At 41.6% G+C, this 20,954-nt stretch overlaps 1 long non-coding RNA gene across 2 annotated transcripts in view; it reads right to left on the reverse strand.

Moving 5' to 3' along the window:
- Positions 1-1,220: 1,220 nt before the first annotated feature.
- The window catches only part of LOC116951905 (uncharacterized), a 30,211-nt gene continuing 10,477 nt past the window's right edge, over positions 1,221-20,954 (reverse strand). For both annotated transcript variants that reach the window (XR_012946875.1, XR_012946874.1), the window contains exons 3-4: positions 7,729-8,055; positions 1,221-5,747 (exon numbers count right to left, since the gene is read on the reverse strand). This is a non-coding gene — a long non-coding RNA (uncharacterized LOC116951905). The remainder of the gene's footprint in view (positions 5,748-7,728; positions 8,056-20,954) is intronic.

Consider the following 20,954-nt stretch of genomic DNA (forward strand, 5'->3'; position numbering starts at 1 on the left):
ACAATAATTGTATTGGTTCTGGGGAGATGATGGCTTAAAGCTCTGACCAGGATTTAAACTTGCATTCCCCCCGACTGACTGAAGAATAACATTCCAGTGGTGTATGCAGTAAAAGTAGCTAAAGGCAGCAATTTTCATGTGCAGCTTAATTATGAGTGTGAGACAGTTAAGATACCTTCTCTCGCAGACAATTGTGCACGTCGTTCTCTATGTTGGGATCCATATTCGCCATCAGGGCATACAAACATTTGACTGGCCACTTTGCTTTTTAACAGGCAACTTTTTTTTGCAGCCGCTTTATTTTCACTGACCACATTATTTTGATTGGCCACATTTCTCTTACAGGCCAATGTTTTTTGATTGACCAATTTTTGACTAACCATAATTATTTTAAGCGCCAATTCTTTTGACTGGTCATATATTTTTACATGGGCCAATTCTATTGACTGGCCACTTAATGTTTTGATAGGCCAATGTTTTTTCTGGCCACATATTTTTCGCTGGCCACTTCATTTTGACTGGCCATATATTTTTTCATGGGCCAATTCTATTGACTGGCCACTTAATGTTTTGATAGGCCACTTTTTTCTGGCCATATATATTTTTATGGGCCAATTATTTTGACTGGCCACTTAATTTTTTTATTGGCCATTTTTTGTGGCCACATCTTTGTTGATTGGCCATACATTTTTTCATGGGCCAGTTCTTTTGACAAGCCACCTTATTTTTTGATTGGCCATTTTTTATTCGCCACATATTTCTTAACTGGCCATATATATTTTTAATGGGCCAATTCTTTTTACTGGCCAATTTATTTTTTGATTCGCCATTATTTTTAGTGACACATTTTTTGCTCAATTCCTTGTTAAATGTTTTGGTTTTCAGCAGATGGCCCAGTATCAGCAGATGGCTTCCATTACAGTAAAACTCTATCCATATTGTAATCCCACGAACAAATCCATCAATGTTAAATTTCATGTAAATTGAAGATATCTTAAAATAAACCAACAAAGCACATATTGGGGCTGTCCGGATTGCAAAGTTGACGCTGTGGGTTGGGGGTGGTGAGTGGGGGGCATAATAACTTGCTTTAATTTTAACATAAATATATTAATTGGAAAACCCAGGATGTATAAAGTAGGAACGCAATATAATGAATAACAAACATAGTTAAATACGTTTTTTTTTACAAGACGAGGAAGAAGAACATTGAAACAATATAAAATCACGTTTTATTAGTTTGAATTGCTTATAATAACAATACTTGGATTATATTTAATGTAGATTCATAAGCCACCATTTTTTACACAATATCCATTACAGTGGACACCCAGAAGTGAACTGCCACAAATGAATGAAAAACAATGATCAGAAATACATAACATATATTATTTAGCAGGAATAAATCCTATCCGTCGGAAATGCAAAGCTAATGATTGGATAAACAGCATTCAAAGCGCCCCTCCACGCACTGAGTATTTTCACATGAATTGTAGAACTTAACATTTTATAATAGGGTTTTTCCCTTTTTTTCTGGCAACAAAACTGAAACCTTTTTACAAGGATTAATGTCTGCATTAACCACAATGCCTGCAGTCAAAATGCAAACAAAAAACATACTATATTATATTCATTGTCCTTGAAACTGATTGTTACAAATGTCACAATTTTCAATGACAGTCCGTTTAAAAAAAATGAAATAACTAATGTATGTAACGTCCAATAATAATAACATAAATATTCCAACAATTTATAACTTTATACCAAATATAGTTATAGAATGCAACCATGTTCAAACCTGGAGCTTAATGTTCGTCAATACTAGAATGTATTTAATTAATTGATCTTTGACAGCACAATACGCTGGAATAAGAAAATAATTAACTTTAATTACGTGGAATCATGTATCATATTGAACTCATTACACATCTCAATCATGACTTGAATCCAGGAATTTAGAATAAAGTACTACTTTAGCTATCTGATGCATTAGGAAACATTACCTTGGACAATCCAGCTAAACATTTTTTTTATGACGTTACTCCTTATGGAACTTCACTCTACTGTCATTTCATTCCACTGGTATGCATCATGAGATTCAGTATTCTCAAATGCACTGGGGCTTGCAGTGGTACTGTGGTATTTTTTCTTTTTTCAATATGATCAGAGCAATTGAACATGGGGATGCACATTGACACTTTGAAGGGAAATGTATTTAGTTCGTTTGTTCATGCCATCTTCATTAATATAATTCAATATAATTAACTGTCCGTACATGTTGCAGATGGGTTCACAACATTTAAACCAGAATAAAATCCATATTAAACAAATGAAGTTGATCCTGTTAGGTTGTAGATGTATGTTGGGATTAAACCGCAATGTATGTACATGTGACGATTATCATGAACACAAACCATATAAAGTAGTGTTGAAGTCTTTATGAACGTTGGAAAGATTGTGAAGCTGAATGCTAATGCATTGAAATCACATTTCTTAATGTTTTATTTGTAATTACTTAGTACTTTATGTTCGTTATATATTTATTTGTGGATATCATGTATTCATAATATACGATTTATTTACATGTAAATATGTGAATTTGTTTAAAAGCTACATTGGTTTAAGTGTACATGCATGCTGTAGAGAGTGAACAGCTTTGGTGTTATTGTGCAACTGATAGCAGACAGAAAGACAAACCCAGTGCCATTAATGGCAAGTTCCATATAAATCTGTCAATAGTGTCTCTTATGTCAACTCAACATAAAATGAGTGCTTTACTGGTGGGTAAAGGTCAGCAGTGAGGAGACAAATGCACTTCGGTATGCTGCTGACCACACCACCTATTCATTGCGAGTATTTGAATCATTATAAATGGAAGTAATCCTTGTTTTATATTGATTCTCTAGTTTGATTGTGAATCCAATGAAGGTATATGTGATTTATGCATTATGCATAGGAAAGCCTAAATCTAAGTTTATTTTTTATTCAGACTCCTTCTCATAACTAATTTATTTTTCGGGTTTAATTATTATTCCCTTATTGGGGAATGAATTAAATTAGTTATATTTCTTCCATTATGATGATGTAAACATGTAAATAGTTCGGGATCATTTACGAGGCGGCACAGAAACAATCTCAAGTGCTACATCTTTATGGTGAAGAAAGGTCACTTCTAAGATTTAACGACTCGAATTATCAGATACAAATAATCAGACCAAATATGGAAAGGTCTATGGAATTCTAATTAAAGTGGGATTTCTCTTATCTGTGGTGATATGGGGGCGATATTGTGCATCTTGTCTTCATTTATTCCAAAAAAATAACTCATCTTATCCACACAAGTATCCATAGATGCATGCAGATAACGGGAGGTATTTTCAACAAATTCTTAGTGAATCTACTTCTATCTTCTTTGGTTCTTTCGGTAAAGTCACGTAGAATGAGAATAAAAGGCCGCTTGTGTTGTGGCCGAAACGTCGTGAGAATATTATTATTTTATTTTATCAATTTATTATTTTCTCATTCTACGTGACTTTACCGAAAGAACCAAAGAAGATGAATCCTTGCAGTCACGAAAGCTTTAAATCGAAATCTACTTCTACATTAAATGTCCGGATAATAAGAGGAATTTAGCGTTTGTGGGGACCACTTTTGGGTAACTCACAGCCTCGATTAAATACTGTCAATAGGGGAATTTCTGATCGACAACTATAATCTGTGCACACATGTAGATAAAAAATAAATTTGGAAAGAGTGCAGAAGTAGAGTACTGTCGAGTGATGTGCCATCATAATCACCATCATTACAATCATCATTATGAATCAATCATTATCAATCAAGGAAAATAGAGTTGCGCTAAGTGGAATATTGCAGGAATGCAAGTCTATGGATAATTGTGAGGCGTGTCAAGATGCTGCACAGAACACTGGTAATGTATGTATATTCTATCGGCATTCAGAAAAAAATCCAGGGTGTTGAGGCCTGGACTTGAACATGGGCAGGCAGGTAGTCGATAGTACGAAATGCTGCTGGAAATAATACGAGAATATGTGGCAGCAGTGATCGACAATCTGCTGAGCAAAGGTTGACTGGGGGCTTCAACAGCAATGTAGGGAGAGGAGGTTGGAAAGGGAAACTTCATAGATCATCTGGAAAATTGTGCATGTGATTTTTAATATATCTGGGACTGGATTAAGAGTTAGTGGAAGTATTGTGGCATCAAGAGTGATATAGTTATGTTTATGGGTGCAGGTGAGGAAGATTGTCATTGTATTAGACATAGGAATTATTTGCAAGGAACGAGTGGAATCAGGCGAGAAGTCTGCTGGAGATACTGCCACACTTATTGGGGTATTGAAGAAAGTGATATCAAAAGTGGCAGAAAGGTCTCAGAGAATTATTACCGAAAATTATCTATGGTCGAAAGAAAATAGGTTTAACACATGTAGGAGATGGCAGTTTATGTTGAATGGCCTTGGTAGAAACCAGATTCCACTGGGTCGTGGAGACCATGGATAAATAGGTGTTTGGAAAGGTGGGAGAAATAATATTTTACAGTAATTTTCCAAGGAAAAGAAGGTTTGACAAAGGATGGATGTTTACAGATATGTTGGGGAGTATTGTGGATTTTTTAAAGAATATCAATGGGAGCAACAGACTTGAGATTTAATAAAATGCTACAAAATGAGATAGAGGTATTGTTAAGGATAGTAATAAGGCCAGCTGTTCACAATCACCAAATGATAGCATAGTGGAGAAATCTGCGTTCTCGGTATGCAGGTGAGAGTTACAGTACTGTTAAGAGATTTAATGTCTTTAGGATGATTTGCAATAAGATTATTAAGTCAGTCAGGGTAATTATAACCTGAAGATCAGTCACTTGTAAACTATGAACAAATTAATCTAGGAACATCTGGTAGTTATGGAAAAAAGCATTTAGTTAAGATGGAAAAAAGCAGTACTTTATGTCATTGTGTGATGCTGTAGTTTTGTATTGTCAACTGTAATTGATCACTTACTTGCCTTTGGCATATACGTGGCCCTTGGTGGAAAATGTAACGCCAAAATGCAAGGAATAAATGAATGATTGTGATGAGCACAACGTCATTACTACTTTTGCAATACCTTTTTCACTTTTACAAATAAGATAAAAGTTTATCTTTGATGGTGTTATGCAGGCGATCATAACACTTAGCATTTCCTCCTGATTGTGTGCCAAGGGTTATTACTGTCCAAGTATTACATATCAATTTCTTAACTATAACACACATTATAATGGCTTGAGCATCCATAGCAGTTTTCATTTTATCTTCACACAATTGCAATTTGGGTTTCGACGTTTCAAAAAAACTAAAACTAGGGTGCTTAAACTTCCCTATGGTAGGTGACGACCATGCACTAAGTGTGAAGAACAGACTAGTCGTATCTGCTGGAAGTTTATTAAGACACACATTGATGACATGATGTCCCTGAGCTGCATTGTCATCCATAATATCTCCAGAATGTGTAATGCCAGGGAATGATGTGTGACGATAATCTACAATGCCTGCTTCAGATTTCCCTTGATATACAAGCACAGAGGCATCCAGATAATCTCTGCCTCTCGATGGATATCCCCAGTACAGATCTAAAGTGACTTCATTCATTTTTTCTGGAATTGCAAATAGAAGAACTATCAAGTGGATCGTGCTATTGGGTTTTACACCAAAATCGCTTAAGGTGGTATCTGATCCATCTTCTTTCTCGAGCTGCAAAACACAAAAAGAAAAGAGTGACGTATTGAATTTAAGTGAAATTGTAGTTTATAAAGTATGTAAATCATTTAAAAAGGCATTTAAGTTTATTTAAATGTTGTATATTTACACATACACAAATGACTAATAACCGTAAATACATGAACATGTTATATTTATGTATACAACAATGGCCATTTGCAACAAAATGGTGGCAAAGACACAAATACGCTTTTGCAAAGTTAGGTGCACTTTGAAGACACTTCAAACACCAAAGGTCTCCTGGCAGGGTGTCTTGGGACAGACCCAGGTGTAAAGAGTTAATTGATTATATCAATGGAAAATGTACAAACTGTGCTACCCATTTTGCCAAATTGCACAGTAGTCTTCAATACATTTTGAGAATTTCTCCTCCGATTCTTGGTATGCTTCACGGGTTCTCTTTACAGGAAACGATCATTCCGCCTTGGATCCTATCATTTTGCTCACTCAGACCTCGTGGCTTCATGGTCAGCAGTCCATCGGCCTGGAACTCACTCCCGTTGCACATTTAAAACTATTCTCATACATTTAACCAGTTCAGTAGAAAATGCAAGACAGAACTATTTCAAAATGCTTACAATGTTTGAATACTGCACTCTCGTGATAACCTAAGTTCTAATATTTGCACGTATATAATTTTACATACTTACTCTGAATTATATGCAAAAAGGAGGGTGTTGTGTCCATGATTGTCAATAGATTGTCACCTGCCTATAACAGACTTTAGGCTTTCCCTATCGGGTCCTCTAATGCTTTTAATGCTCCTGTTTTTGTTTGATGATGGCCAGTGGTTATATTGTGAGAGCAATTAAAAGGGAGGAAAGCGGGCACCCTTGGTATGTACCACGACTTAAAGAGAAAGGATGGGCGATCCAACCATTAGTGCAATGGTCACCTGAGGGAAAATATAGGGAACTTGCATTGGTTCATAAACTGATCTGGAAATTATTATTTTGTTCGGGAGATTGCGTCGATGAGTGACCAGGCATTATATGCGATGTCTCACCTTTTATGAATCCCGTTTGGGAAGGGTGTATTGAGTCAAACAGCAAGGATTCCAGTCTCAATGGGAGAGCTTTAGTAAAACTTTAATAGTCAAGTGTTCAACAGTAACATTGGCCTATAGCCTCTATTCTCTGTCAGAGTTACACCTATCTTGTAGATTCGTGTTATTTTCTCTTTCCTCATTAAGGGAGGTAGCATAGCCTGTTTTACCGAGTCTGCCAGGGTCTGGCACAGAGATTTGAGTAAAGTAGGGCGAATGGCCTTGTAAAAATCCACTGGGAGACCATCGGGCCCTGGTGTCTTTCGCGTAGGAGTGCAGCTGAACGCAACAGCTTTGTGCTTCTCTGAGACTGGGTCACGTAATACCTGTGCTTTGTCATGACCAATTTGAAGGAGAGATAATTATTCCAAGAAATCATGTATAGAAGCTCCTGTTCAAAAGTCTGCGGGGTAAACGGCTTCATTGTACTTATAAAATTGTTCATTAATTACAGTGGTAGTCTTATGAAACAAACGACAATTTATATTCTTGCTTCTTTCAGTAAAGTCACGTAGAAGGGAAACAATAAAATACGTGACTTTACCGAAAGAACCAAGAATATGAATCCCTACAGTCACGAAATCTTTAAATCAAAATTTAAACGACAATTTGTGAAGAAAAGTGAGCTTGGGCAGGACACTTCGCAAGAATGAATTAGTACTGACAGACGAAATTAACGTCAGATTGGCACCCAATGGAGTAAACACACGCTCCAGTAAAAATGGAGCGATGAAATCAACTAAGTGCTAGCATGAGATGGATGGCAATGACACGGAGAACCTTTTGCTTAATAGTGGATAGATAATAGTGAATTATTATGAAATGTAGCACGTGTATTTAGTTAGACTTAATGTGTTAGGTAAGACTCTTGGAAAATGCTTGACATGGGTTCATATAAAAAGTACTTACCATCAATTCCTTTTCACCATAAATGAGTTTTTGTTTTTTGATGTCATAATTGTAGATTTTTTTTATACGTGAGCAAACATCCACAATCTTCATGCTTGGATCAAAAGGAATTGACATTTTATCTCCATTGAGAAGAGCAATGGACAACACCCCACCACTGCATTCTTGGGATGCATCAGCCAACTCAGGTGTTAAGGATTCATATGTGTACAACAGGGCTTTCAGTCGAGATTTTAGATCCTCAAGAACAGGGCCCGTCACTGGACTGGAGCATTTATTTTCAGAATATGAACATTTGTTTTTTTTCTCAGCCACTTCAATAACACACTGTAAAATAATAAAATAAATATGTTATTTACAAACAACATGTGCAAGTTAATGATTTTGCATAGCATATAACTTATTGTGGCTAAATTAATGACGAACACTTGTTATATATGGAAAAGCTTCACTATGTTTAACCCCAAACAGCATTCATGTTATAGTGTAACTATTGTTATTGATGGAAGTCACAGTAATTTTACATGACGTTTGGGAAGCACAAATAATTAGGTGTGCAGTTTATATAAATATAGCAAAACATGTTTTTGGATTATGGGTGAAATGGATGTTGAGTAAAGAGATAAAATCATACAATTGTACGATCGAAAATATAAAGACAATATATTTGTTAATGCTTTTGATAATTCTATATATTGTATTTAGTCCTTGTTTTGTGACAACTACACTGAAATTGCAAATACGGATGAAAGAAAATAAGAACAGAAGTCAGGCAAGGAGAGTCGCTCTCGACAGGCTATTTCGAGCTACCTTTTATAAAATAGTGTCCGTTAATTGGATTAGAGAAATAAAGGTATACACATAAAATGGAAACCAATTAACATATCAGATATGCTGATGGAATAGTCATTATGCGAACTGATGGGAATTAACCACATGCATGATTGAAGCTGGGCTAAATATTAATGAGTCATTTAAAATATCGGTAAAAAAAACAACAACAAATCTTTGAGGAACACAACTGGTAAACATAGCAGTCTTTATTCTATGTCAGTTAATGAAGGCAGATCGGAGCAAAATGATAAAACAGAGGCAATCAAGAACAGGTTTCAGTGATTTTTGAAAGTTGCATTTTATGAAAAACAACCTACCAATGTGTCTAAAGAGGAATGATTTCCATCAGTGAATATCACCTGTTATGACATATATCTGAAACATAGACACTGCCTAAGAAAACTGAAAAGTTGAAAGGTATACAAGAGATGCAGAGGTCGACTGGGAATTACACTCGGAGACATTAAGAGAAACGCTTAGCTCAGTGAATAAAAACAAATTAGTGACATCATACGAAATGTGCTTGGGAAGGAAAATTATTTATCATATTTATCTCTAAAGCCTACGGAGGGTGTAGTGATTCCACCACACTCCCAGATCAGAATGATATTTATTTATACTGGAGGAATCCGCTATAAAGTCCTTTTTCATAAATGTCCAGTAGGGGCAGGTAAGAACGTTACAACAATGCCATCATGATTGCCCTTGTGAGCGATTATTTGCGTCACCCATCATCACAGTGATGGACAGGCATGCCTTTATGGGGGCAGACACCATTCTGCACTGGCGGAGCCAGTGGCGGGGGGGGGGGGGCACGTGCCCCCCCAATGATCTGATCGAAATCCCTCATTTCGATCGGATCATTGGGGTTTATTAGTAATAAATCGGCATTTTGCGACCCCCACTGCCACTGTGTAGCATATTATATGTGCCATGGACTCGATGAGATGATAGGACAATAGAGTCCATAATTGGCAATAACGGCAAAGCAGTTATAAGTGACTAACAGAATTGCGTGCAGTCGCGTATACAGTACACGACTTCCCTGAAGGCATACCTTCAGCGAGCGCGTTGCCGATCACACACGGTTTCTGTTTTGACTTTCGATCGATGACTGCGCAATCGCCGCACACGCGTCGAATTAAAAGCAAGGGACAAGTCATTACTTACTAACGACTCCTATCATTTTTCATTGATGGAGGGGTTGCCCCCCCTACCTGAAAATCCTGGCTCCGCCATTGCCATTCTAAGGATAAATCGACCACTCATATTTCAGGTTTTAAATGCCTCGTAATCATTTGTTGTTTTTCAATGTTAACATAATATTGGTGCATTTCATTCCCAAGGTCCGGATTTAACCTGGTGTAATTGCAAATAAGCCATTGGAAGTGCCTGTACAAGCAGAGTGTAGATCAGAGGATGATGTTGACTGTCTTCGTCTCTGTGTGCTTACACCGGAGCAATGACACGAGTTTGGGGAAGTGTTGCACAAATATAGTGATGAATTTTGTTAAATGGGGCCCAAGCTGTGCCACTATTTCTGTCTCTCCAACCTACAATCAGGAGGACATAAGAACAAAAAATGAACCACTTGCTAACAATGAAACGAGTACACTATCTTTGGCATAAAAGTAGGAGGGAACATGAGCAGCACCTTGCCTTGAGCAAATGGGATACGAGAAAGCGATCAGTTTAACACATAGTCTTTCGCAACCAGTATAATAAGAAATATAGTTTTTTTAGTTAAATCTTGTAGAAAGCAATCTTATAAGCGATTATATAAGTACTTTTAACTCCCCACTCTCCTGTCTGTCACTGCCACCATAGAAAGTGTCTTGAGCATCAGTGGACTCAAGTCACACAATGACAGAGGTTCAAAAGCTGGCATGTAGAGACTACACTATTCTAAGCCAATCCCACGAGGCCACTGACCTCACCGGGGATGGGTGCTGTAGGGCCCACACATTCAGCAGTTGCTTCATAATTGGGTTACTACCTAAAGGCAGGAGTTTACCCTGCTATTGGCGGACTACCACCATGGTTTCTTGAAATCTCAGAGACCACTGAGTGACCGAGATGGAACTCATCCAATGAAAAATAACTCCTCTTAACGATGGTAATTGGTTCCACGAAACCAGTCGTTAAGTGATTTGTTGTTAAGCGAGTAGATGTCTCCACTTCAAAGCGCAGCAGGTATTGAATGTACACAATGCCCCAATGTTCAATAATGGACGTCGCTGATTGGTGACGTCCATTAATGCTCTTCGTAAGCCCGCCGTTAACAGGGAAATGATAGGTAAGTGAATACATTGGGCTCTATGGAGGCCCGTCGTTAAGCGATTAGCCATTAACAGGGGTGGTCACTTAAGAGGGGTTCTACTGTAGATGCTCTATGTGGGTAAGCTCCATGTGAGCGGGTCTTCAGCCTCTCTGGTGCACCTCCAACAGGGAGAGAAGCTTAGTTCCTGGGACTTCAACCTTCCATTTTCCAGACAGTCACCTGAAAAGTGGTGATGTCTGGTGTGAAAATGTTCTTTGAAACAGCAGGTCGTTCCACGAGAGAAACCTGAGGGTAACTCCTACCCTCGGGGCCTTCTGATAAAAGTACCACGACATCTGGTCAACTGGGGGGGGGGGCACCAAAATCAGCAAGACTCTGTCCCTTCTGACCTTAGCTAAGACTTTTAGGATGAGTGGCAGCGCGGAAAATGCGTGAAGTAGATGGGCGTTCTAGAGCATGCTGAATCCATCCATCATGATGCCTTAGGAACTGGCAGCACTAGGCTGAGAGCTCGGCCGTGCCCAGTCGGCGCATACACTTGCAATGGACTCCTTGTAAAGTTCCCACTCCAGCCAGCCTCTGCTCAACTTATCTGCTGTACAGTTGTGGAGACTCTTGAGGAATAGAGCTTGCAGTATTACTGCAAGCTGTATACAGCATCTCCCAGGCCACCTATATGAGGCCTTGGAACCTCAGGGATCACTGCCAATTATTATTGGAAATGTATATAATATTGTCATATTTCGTGAGGATGAACTTCTCCGACACCTCGTATTGAAAAAGTCTGAGGGAAAATGAACAAATTCACTCTGGGAGATGCTTACCCACTATTCATGCATACCCATTACATCTATGAGTAAATTGAAGCGTGGCCAGGTGTTAGGTTCTGCTTTACTCTGCATCTGTTGTATGGGCATTACCAACACAAGTTTGATGAGCAAACAAAACATAATTTGGCATTTGTCACACTGCCAAGTATTTTTTGTATATTCAATGTACGCCTGATGGGTCTACAAGCAGTGTTTACAAGCACAGTCAAGCATGGACGCCTGCCTGTGCCACTCTACTGCTACAACAACTGCTGCTTCATATACTGCCATACTACTGTAATGACATTATGGTTCCCTGGGATCATGGTTACTAATGGACGAGCTAATGATGAATGAGACGAGCTAATGATGAATGAGACAAGCATTGACAGGGTCACGTGAGGGGGAGCATGGGAACCAATGGCAGGAAAGTGTAATAAGGGCAGTGCTCGGCAGGGCCTGGTGCGGTGAGGAGAATTCGGGAATAAGGGCGTGGCCGGACCGGGCGAGGATAAGTAGCAGTCCAAGCGAAGGCTTGAGGCTGCTTGGTGTGGGGAACTGCTGTCATCGTCGCCTTGGATCGGGTCGTCTCCATCGTCTGCGATTTGTGTTGAGATTGGAAGCTATGTTGTCTCAGAATAGAGTTGGGTCACTACCCAAGTATACAGAGTCACTCACGGTTATGTGTTGAGTTGTCATTGGACTTGATTCTTAATAAATATACAGAAGACAAGACGGCGTCTCTGAGAGCTAGATTACAGTGGTGTCAGAAGTGGCTATTGTAAAATGTCGAAGAAAGGAAAGCATGGGAACCCATCTGTAGCTCCTTCTTTAGAGGAGGAGGACTTCCAAGGGGTCCTCCAAGTAGCCCCGAGAGACAGGGTCCCGGTGACAACCCCGCGGGTGCGGAGGTGACGGTCGCCTCGCCTCCGCGGCCACAAGCTCTGGTGGAGTTGCCATCGCCGCCAGCGAGGGGGGAGGCGGGGGCCGCTTCTCCCCAGAGCGGCCTGACAGAAGGATGGCGGGAGCTGCGGGCTTAGGTGGATTGGCTCAGCTCGACAGTCGCTGATTTGGTGGCGTCGGTGGGCGCGGCGACATCGAGGACGGAGGTGACAGTAGATGAATTGCTCACTCGAGCGGGGAGGACAGATCGCCCACCTGTGGTGTTCCCACGCTGGAGACCACGCGGTCGGTGGCCGCCATTTGGCGGGATGCAGCGCGACTGACGGCCGCCATTTTGGAACTGGCACGAGAGGCTGCGGAGACAGCGCCAACTTCTGCGGCAAGGCGGGGTGCCGCCGATCGACCACGAAGGCTACCCCCGGTGAAGAAGTTCACAGAAGCGGGGGGGAGATTGGAGTGCCTTCACCCGCCGGTTCGAGGCAGTGTACCAATCTGTCGACTGTATGGAGGAGGAGGCGTTGTGGGCCTTGCCTATGGCTCTGGATGATGATGGCCTTGCAGCATTTTGGGCCATCCCTGTAGAGAAAAGAGCTACGCTGCAGGATGCGTACAGAGAAATGGCTGCTGTATATTATCTACCGTCAGCCACACGAGGAAAGTTTCTCCAGCGGTGTCGAGGGGATGCCGAGACACCCCTCGCCTACCACGGTGCGCTGATGGCATTGGGACTGGCAGCCTACCCGCGATTAAATCAAGCGGCACTTGATTCCCTCGTTATGGAGAAGATGTTGGAGTTGGCTTCAGAGATGGGTGTCGTGCTGCCGGTGATCGACGAGGAGGCTCAGACATCCTTGTGGGCTGCCCGGGGCCTGCAAGTGCATGAAACGCTGCGGAAGCGGACCAGAGGGGCCACGTGGATGGGGAAGCCGTAGCCGGGAGACGGGTCGCTCGACTGACCATCACGGGGCATGGAGGAGCCGACGGAGGATGGCGCTGAATCTATGAGAGAGGTGTCGGCGGCGGTTCGCGGTTGGGAGCGGCTGTGAGGAGACATGCCGCGACGGAACCGAGAGTGGCGATCCCGGGCCGGGGCGACACCATCATCTTGAACGGCCAGGGCCACCTGCTTCCGTTGTGGCCAACTCGGCCACTTCGTGTGGGGATGCCAAAATGCCGCTCAGACATTAATGGGGTCCCGCACATCCACCACCTCGTCGACCACTGTGTCCCAGCCCCCCCAGGCAAGTCACGACGCACCGGACACTCTGCCGCTAGCAACAAATCACACATCGGGAAACCGGGGTCTTCGGGAGACCAAATCAACCCCCGTTCATCTAGTTGGGGGTGACAGTCAGCTGGCATGGGTGACGCAGGGGTGGCCAAACTAGAACAGGCAATGGCGAAAGCTGGTACGCTGAGTGGTGGCAGCGGCGGCAGGCTCATCGGTGATCGTTGGGCGCGTACATAGAGTGGAAGTCCGTGTTTTGGTTGACATGGGTGCCTCGGCTACTATCATATCGTAGGTAATTTTTGGAACCTTGCCCTTTAAAAATCGTTGTGTAATGCCGGCGGTTAATGTGTGCGTGTCGGTGAACGGGGGTAGTATGGGGATCATTGGTCAAAAAGAAGCTCGCATCAGATTGGGAGAGATTGAAGTATCAGGGCCGGTGTTGATTTCGAGAACATTGGCTGTGGCCTACCTTTTGGGTACGGATTTTTTAAGCAGGATTCCCCTGCTGATTTTGACCGACCAGGGCCATGTTCAAATGCTGTCGGAATGGTGATTGTTTTTCCTGGATTACCCGCATCGGCGCGCAAAGCTGGGGTTGTCGGTCCAGGTTCGTTGCGTTACCGAAAACAGTTGGACCTATCAGACCTGGAGGCAGGTGTCCTCCTTACCCCGGCTTAGGCAGTGACCTGGGGGCTTACGGGCAGAAGGGTGCGCTGATGCTGTTGGAGGATGGCCAGGAACCGTTCTTGCAAGTCCTCAATGTTGGGGTGGAACCGGTGGTTGTTCAGGCATGAACGGTGCTAGCCCATGCAGTGTTGACTAGGAGAGACTCACTCGATGCCACCGGGGGGACGGTGGTAGGTGGTGTGGTGAGGCAGCGGAAGCTGACGAAGCATGGATAGACAAGCTGTGCGGAGAAAACCCTAAGTTGTCCGGGGGGCAATGGGCCTAGTTGTGATCCCTCTTACGGGAAAATTCGGAGGTGTTCAGTAAGGGCAAGTTCGATATCGGGCACACTTCCCTTCTGCAACACCACATTAACACGGGCACAGCGGCCCCTATTCGACAGAATCCTTACAGATTAAGCTCGAGGGAAAAGAAAAGTGTGCAACTGGCGGTGGAGGAAATGCTGGCGGCAGACATTATTTCCCCCTCCACCTGCCCTTGGGGTGCCCCCATGGTGTTGGTAAAAAAAAACAGAAGGCACGCTGCGGTTCTGTGTGGACTTCCGCAAGTTGAATAAAGAGTGTAGATTGTGTAGTGTTACGTGTTAATGCAGAATAAATAGTGTTACTCCCAAGATAACGTCTGCGACTCAGTTGGACTCACTACAATGGAGACACTGGCACATCTTCATGAAAAATCTGAAATATATAGACCTTCGCATTGACGATGACATGAGTGAAGATCTTCTTTGGTTCTTTCGGTAAAGTCACGTAGAATGAGAATAAAATAATAAATTGATCAAATAAAATAACACAATACTATTCTCACGACGTTTTGGCCACAACACAAGCGGCCTTCATCAGGTGAAGGGACGAGACTGTCTGGAGGACATTCATTATATATTGTATTGTATACCCAGTTACTGTGAATAGCTCAGATGTGTAGGCCTTGACTTCAACATAGCCATTTCTGTGACCAGTCACAAGCTAATCACTCAGTTATTTCAATGCTAAATTCGCCTAGTTATTTCAATGCTAAATTCTCCTGTTTGATTTGTACTAGGTGCCTCGGTGAATGTATATGCTCTGACTTTAACATAGCTATTTCTGTGACCAGTTACAAGCTAATCACTCAGCTATTTCAATGCTAAATTCTATGCCAATTCCTTTGTCAAGGGGTGCCTCTGCGGATGTGTATACTTTAACTTAGGTATTTCAATGCTAAATTCTATGCTAATTCCTTTGTCAAGGGGTGCCTTTGCGGATGTGTATGCTTTAACTTTAACATAGCCATTTCTGTGACCAGTCACAAGCTAATCACTCAGCCATTTCAATGCTAAATTATATGCTAATTCCTTTGTCAAGGCGCTTTGTTTCTTCTCACACAGCTTAAAGGTCGTGATTTGAGCGTGGCTTTTTCACTCCAGCGCTGTCCTCCAGACAGTCTCGTCCCTTCACCTGATGAAGGCCGCTTGTGTTGTGGCCGAAACGTCGTGAGAATATTATTGTGTTATTTTATTTTATCAATTTATTATTTTATTCTCATTCTACGTGACTTTACCGAAAGAACCAAAGAAGATGAATTATTGCAGTCACGAAAGCTTTAAATCGAAATGAGTGAAGATTTGTATATTTGTAAGTCCACTATTCATAATAAAGGTTTTTGGGTTAGATCGCGTTTATTTATAAATGTGTCGTAACCCTCCACCACCCGACACGGCCAATCAGCAAAAAAAGTGTCACGTTGACAAAAGACAAATAATTCACTACTTCAGCCCACCGGTGTGTTGAAGAGTTAATCCACATTTACAGTTTGAGTACGACGTTTCGCTGGTAAATACTTCCAGCATCTTATTCTTAGTTTTTTCGGTAAAGTCACGTTGAAGAGAAACAACAAAATAACAAAATATATATAAAACAATAAAAATTCTCACGACGTTTCGACCATAACTCAAACGGTCATCATCAGGTGTGTCGGTTTGCATAAATTTATTTTGAAAACGGCATATTTATTTATTTATATAAAAATAACGTTTGCGTCACGCGCAACGATTGGCTGTTTGCCAGGACTAGTCCATCTATTTTTTGAAAAGAGGAGGGGGGAGACGAAATTTGTTTTTATGTATGCTGTCTGAAAGCCACTGTAAGCGTGAACAATCAATCAAGAACTGAAATGATTTATCAAATCTTTCCAATGATTGCTAAGATAGAATCCATCTTCTCGGTTGAAATTGTCTCTGTGTTTGTATATGTGGATAGCCTCATGAACGAATCTCTCATGGAAGCCAGATGGCTTACAAAGAACCTCCGTCTTGGAAAAGTCAATGGCATGTGAGCCTACTGAATTAGAACAATGATCTGCTACGGCCGAGGTGTTGGTCCTACCGTGTTTAAGGTCTGCTTTATGTTCACGAATGCGGTCCGAGATATGGCGTTTGGTTTCTCCAATGTAACTACTACCACAGAGGCAACTTAGTTTGTAGACACCAGGGTATTGTATGTCCGGAATCACATCTTTTACAGACGGAACCAGATCACGGATTTTATGTAATGTGTTGAAACGGACCTGGATCTTGTGTTTATTCAAGATTTTGGAGATCTTTTTTGTGATCCCAGCAATGTAGGGTAAAGTGATGGTTTTGAAAGGCTCCTCAAGAGGGTTCTTCTTCATGGTTTGAGTGATAGCTTTGCGGATTGTATAGTCGGAGTAACCATTAGCCCTAAGAGCTTGGTGTACGTGCTTGAGTTCACTGCTTATGTGTTCCTGGTCGGATATGCATTGGGCTCTATGATACAGAGTCTTGATGAGAGAATTCTTCTGTGATGGATGGTGGTGGGAATCCGGTTTCAGATAAGCATCCGTATGGGTAGCTTTCCTGTAGACAGAGTGGCTCATTGAACCATCAGGTCTCTTTTTAATTAGGACATCCAAAAAAGGTATCTTGCCATCTATTTCGACTTCCATGGTAAATCTGATGGCTGGGTGTATGGAATTGATGTGGTCGAAGAATTGGTCTAGAGCAGGCCGGCCATGTGGCCAGATGACAAAAGTGTCATCCACGTACCTCTTCCATAAGGTTGGGCGCAGAGTGGCAGTATGGATGGCGTCAGTCTCAAATTTCTCCATGAAAATGTTAGCTATAACTGGAGAAAGGGGGGAGCCCATTGGGGTGCCCTCAGTTTGTTTGTAGAAAGTTCCATTCCAAGTGAAGTATGTATTGGTTAAACAGTGTCTCACCAGGGGGGGTACCTCAGTGTTTAGTCCTTGATGAACCAAGTCTTCAATGATTGCAATGGTGTCAGGTACAGGAACCTTGGTGAATAAGGAAACTACATCAAAACTGACAAGCAGGTCGTCTGGGGACAGGGAAATACCCTTGATTGTTGATACCAGGTGAGTAGAATTTTGTACCGCAGAGGTGGTCTTTCCAGTGAAAGGACGCAGGATTTCAGACAAAAAACGAGCTAGTTTGTAGGTGGGGGAGCTGATAGTAGAGACTATGGGACGAAGAGGTGTATCAACTTTATGTATTTTTGGTAAGCCGTATAATCTTGGTGGCCTGGCAGCAGAAGGTTTCAATAAAAACTGTTTAGATTGATCAATTAATGCGGTTGAATCAGAAATTATTTTGTTGGTTTGTGTGACGAGGCTGTTGGTGGGATCTCTTTTTATTTTTGTATAACTACCATCGTCGAGTAATTCTTTAATTTTGTTGTTGTATTCTATTTTATCCATGATAACAGTAGCATTGCCTTTGTCAGCTGAGAGAACTACAATATCATTCCTCTTTTTTAATTTATATAATTCAAAACGCTCATTTTTGCTGAGGTTGCTAGCTGGCATCTTAGCGTTTTTGAGGGTTGCAGCGATTTCAGATCTTGCTACGTCTGCAGCGATGTGACCCAGGCCCCTGAGAGCAACGTCTACTTGGGCAATTATATCATTAACTGGTATGTGTTTAGGTGTGACTGCAAAGTTTAGACCTTTAGCTAAAACGGATTTCAGACCATCGGAAATAGAACTGTTACTGCGATTAATTACGACTTTATTAACGTCTAACTTTTTGGTGTGTGGGTCCGGTCTTTTGTTGAATAGGAGGTTAAATTTGGAAATCAGGTTTTCCTTACATTTGGTCGACATAGTAGCAGCTGAAGAGGCAGTCATATTGTCTACATGTTCCCAATCCGATGTGGACATTATTGCCGTCAATGATAAGTGTGATTTGTAGAGTGTCTTGTCTAACTGATCTAGTTCTGTGCGTATAAGTCTGATTTTTTCTGAGATAAGAGCTAAGCTAGTTTTGAAAATAATTCATTTCGCATTAGAAGAAGTTACAGTAGCAGAGGTGAGTGTAAATGCGATTGGTATTACCCCAGAGTCGCGGCATCTATTCAGGAAGGTGAGAGACTCGATCAGCTGAGCTTTCTTATCCCGGAGTTTGTTGAAAGATCTTAAAGTTATGTGAAAACCCTCCCCGTAGAGGCGATTAAATTTTGATTTAAAGCTTTCGTGACTGCAGTAATTCATATTCTTAGTTTTTTCGGTAAAGTCACGTTGAAGAGAAACAACAAAATAACAAAATATATATAAAACAATAAAAATTCTCACGACGTTTCGACCATAACTCAAACGGTCATCATCAGGTGTGTCGGTTTGCATAAATTTATTTTGAAAACGGCATATTTATTTATTTATATAAAAATAACGTTTGCGTCACGCGCAACGATTGGCTGTTTGCCAGGACTAGTCCATCTATTTTTTGAAAAGAGGAGGGGGGAGACGAAATTTGTTTTTATGTATGCTGTCTGAAAGCCACTGTAAGCGTGAACAATCAATCAAGAACTGAAATGATTTATCAAATCTTTCCAATGATTGCTAAGATAGAATCCATCTTCTCGGTTGAAATTGTCTCTGTGTTTGTATATGTGGATAGCCTCATGAACGAATCTCTCATGGAAGCCAGATGGCTTACAAAGAACCTCCGTCTTGGAAAAGTCAATGGCATGTGAGCCTACTGAATTAGAACAATGATCTGCTACGGCCGAGGTGTTGGTCCTACCGTGTTTAAGGTCTGCTTTATGTTCACGAATGCGGTCCGAGATATGGCGTTTGGTTTCTCCAATGTAACTACTACCACAGAGGCAACTTAGTTTGTAGACACCAGGGTATTGTATGTCCGGAATCACATCTTTTACAGACGGAACCAGATCACGGATTTTATGTAATGTGTTGAAACGGACCTGGATCTTGTGTTTATTCAAGATTTTGGAGATCTTTTTTGTGATCCCAGCAATGTAGGGTAAAGTGATGGTTTTGAAAGGCTCCTCAAGAGGGTTCTTCTTCATGGTTTGAGTGATAGCTTTGCGGATTGTATAGTCGGAGTAACCATTAGCCCTAAGAGCTTGGTGTACGTGCTTGAGTTCACTGCTTATGTGTTCCTGGTCGGATATGCATTGGGCTCTATGATACAGAGTCTTGATGAGAGAATTCTTCTGTGATGGATGGTGGTGGGAATCCGGTTTCAGATAAGCATCCGTATGGGTAGCTTTCCTGTAGACAGAGTGGCTCATTGAACCATCAGGTCTCTTTTTAATTAGGACATCCAAAAAAGGTATCTTGCCATCTATTTCGACTTCCATGGTAAATCTGATGGCTGGGTGTATGGAATTGATGTGGTCGAAGAATTGGTCTAGAGCAGGCCGGCCATGTGGCCAGATGACAAAAGTGTCATCCACGTACCTCTTCCATAAGGTTGGGCGCAGAGTGGCAGTATGGATGGCGTCAGTCTCAAATTTCTCCATGAAAATGTTAGCTATAACTGGAGAAAGGGGGGAGCCCATTGGGGTGCCCTCAGTTTGTTTGTAGAAAGTTCCATTCCAAGTGAAGTATGTATTGGTTAAACAGTGTCTCACCAGGGGGGGTACCTCAGTGTTTAGTCCTTGATGAACCAAGTCTTCAATGATTGCAATGGTGTCAGGTACAGGAACCTTGGTGAATAAGGAAACTACATCAAAACTGACAAGCAGGTCGTCTGGGGACAGGGAAATACCCTTGATTGTTGATACCAGGTGAGTAGAATTTTGTACCGCAGAGGTGGTCTTTCCAGTGAAAGGACGCAGGATTTCAGACAAAAAACGAGCTAGTTTGTAGGTGGGGGAGCTGATAGTAGAGACTATGGGACGAAGAGGTGTATCAACTTTATGTATTTTTGGTAAGCCGTATAATCTTGGTGGCCTGGCAGCAGAAAGACCACCTCTGCGGTACAAAATTCTACTCACCTGGTATCAACAATCAAGGGTATTTCCCTGTCCCCAGACGACCTGCTTGTCAGTTTTGATGTAGTTTCCTTATTCACCAAGGTTCCTGTACCTGACACCATTGCAATCATTGAAGACTTGGTTCATCAAGGACTAAACACTGAGGTACCCCCCCTGGTGAGACACTGTTTAACCAATACATACTTCACTTGGAATGGAACTTTCTACAAACAAACTGAGGGCAC

This window comes from Petromyzon marinus, chromosome 44 (genome assembly GCF_048934315.1).
Source record: "Petromyzon marinus isolate PM22_M1 ecotype Great Lakes invasive population chromosome 44, UKy_Petmar_22M1.pri1.0, whole genome shotgun sequence".
Classification (NCBI taxonomy): Eukaryota; Metazoa; Chordata; class Hyperoartia; order Petromyzontiformes; family Petromyzontidae; genus Petromyzon; species Petromyzon marinus.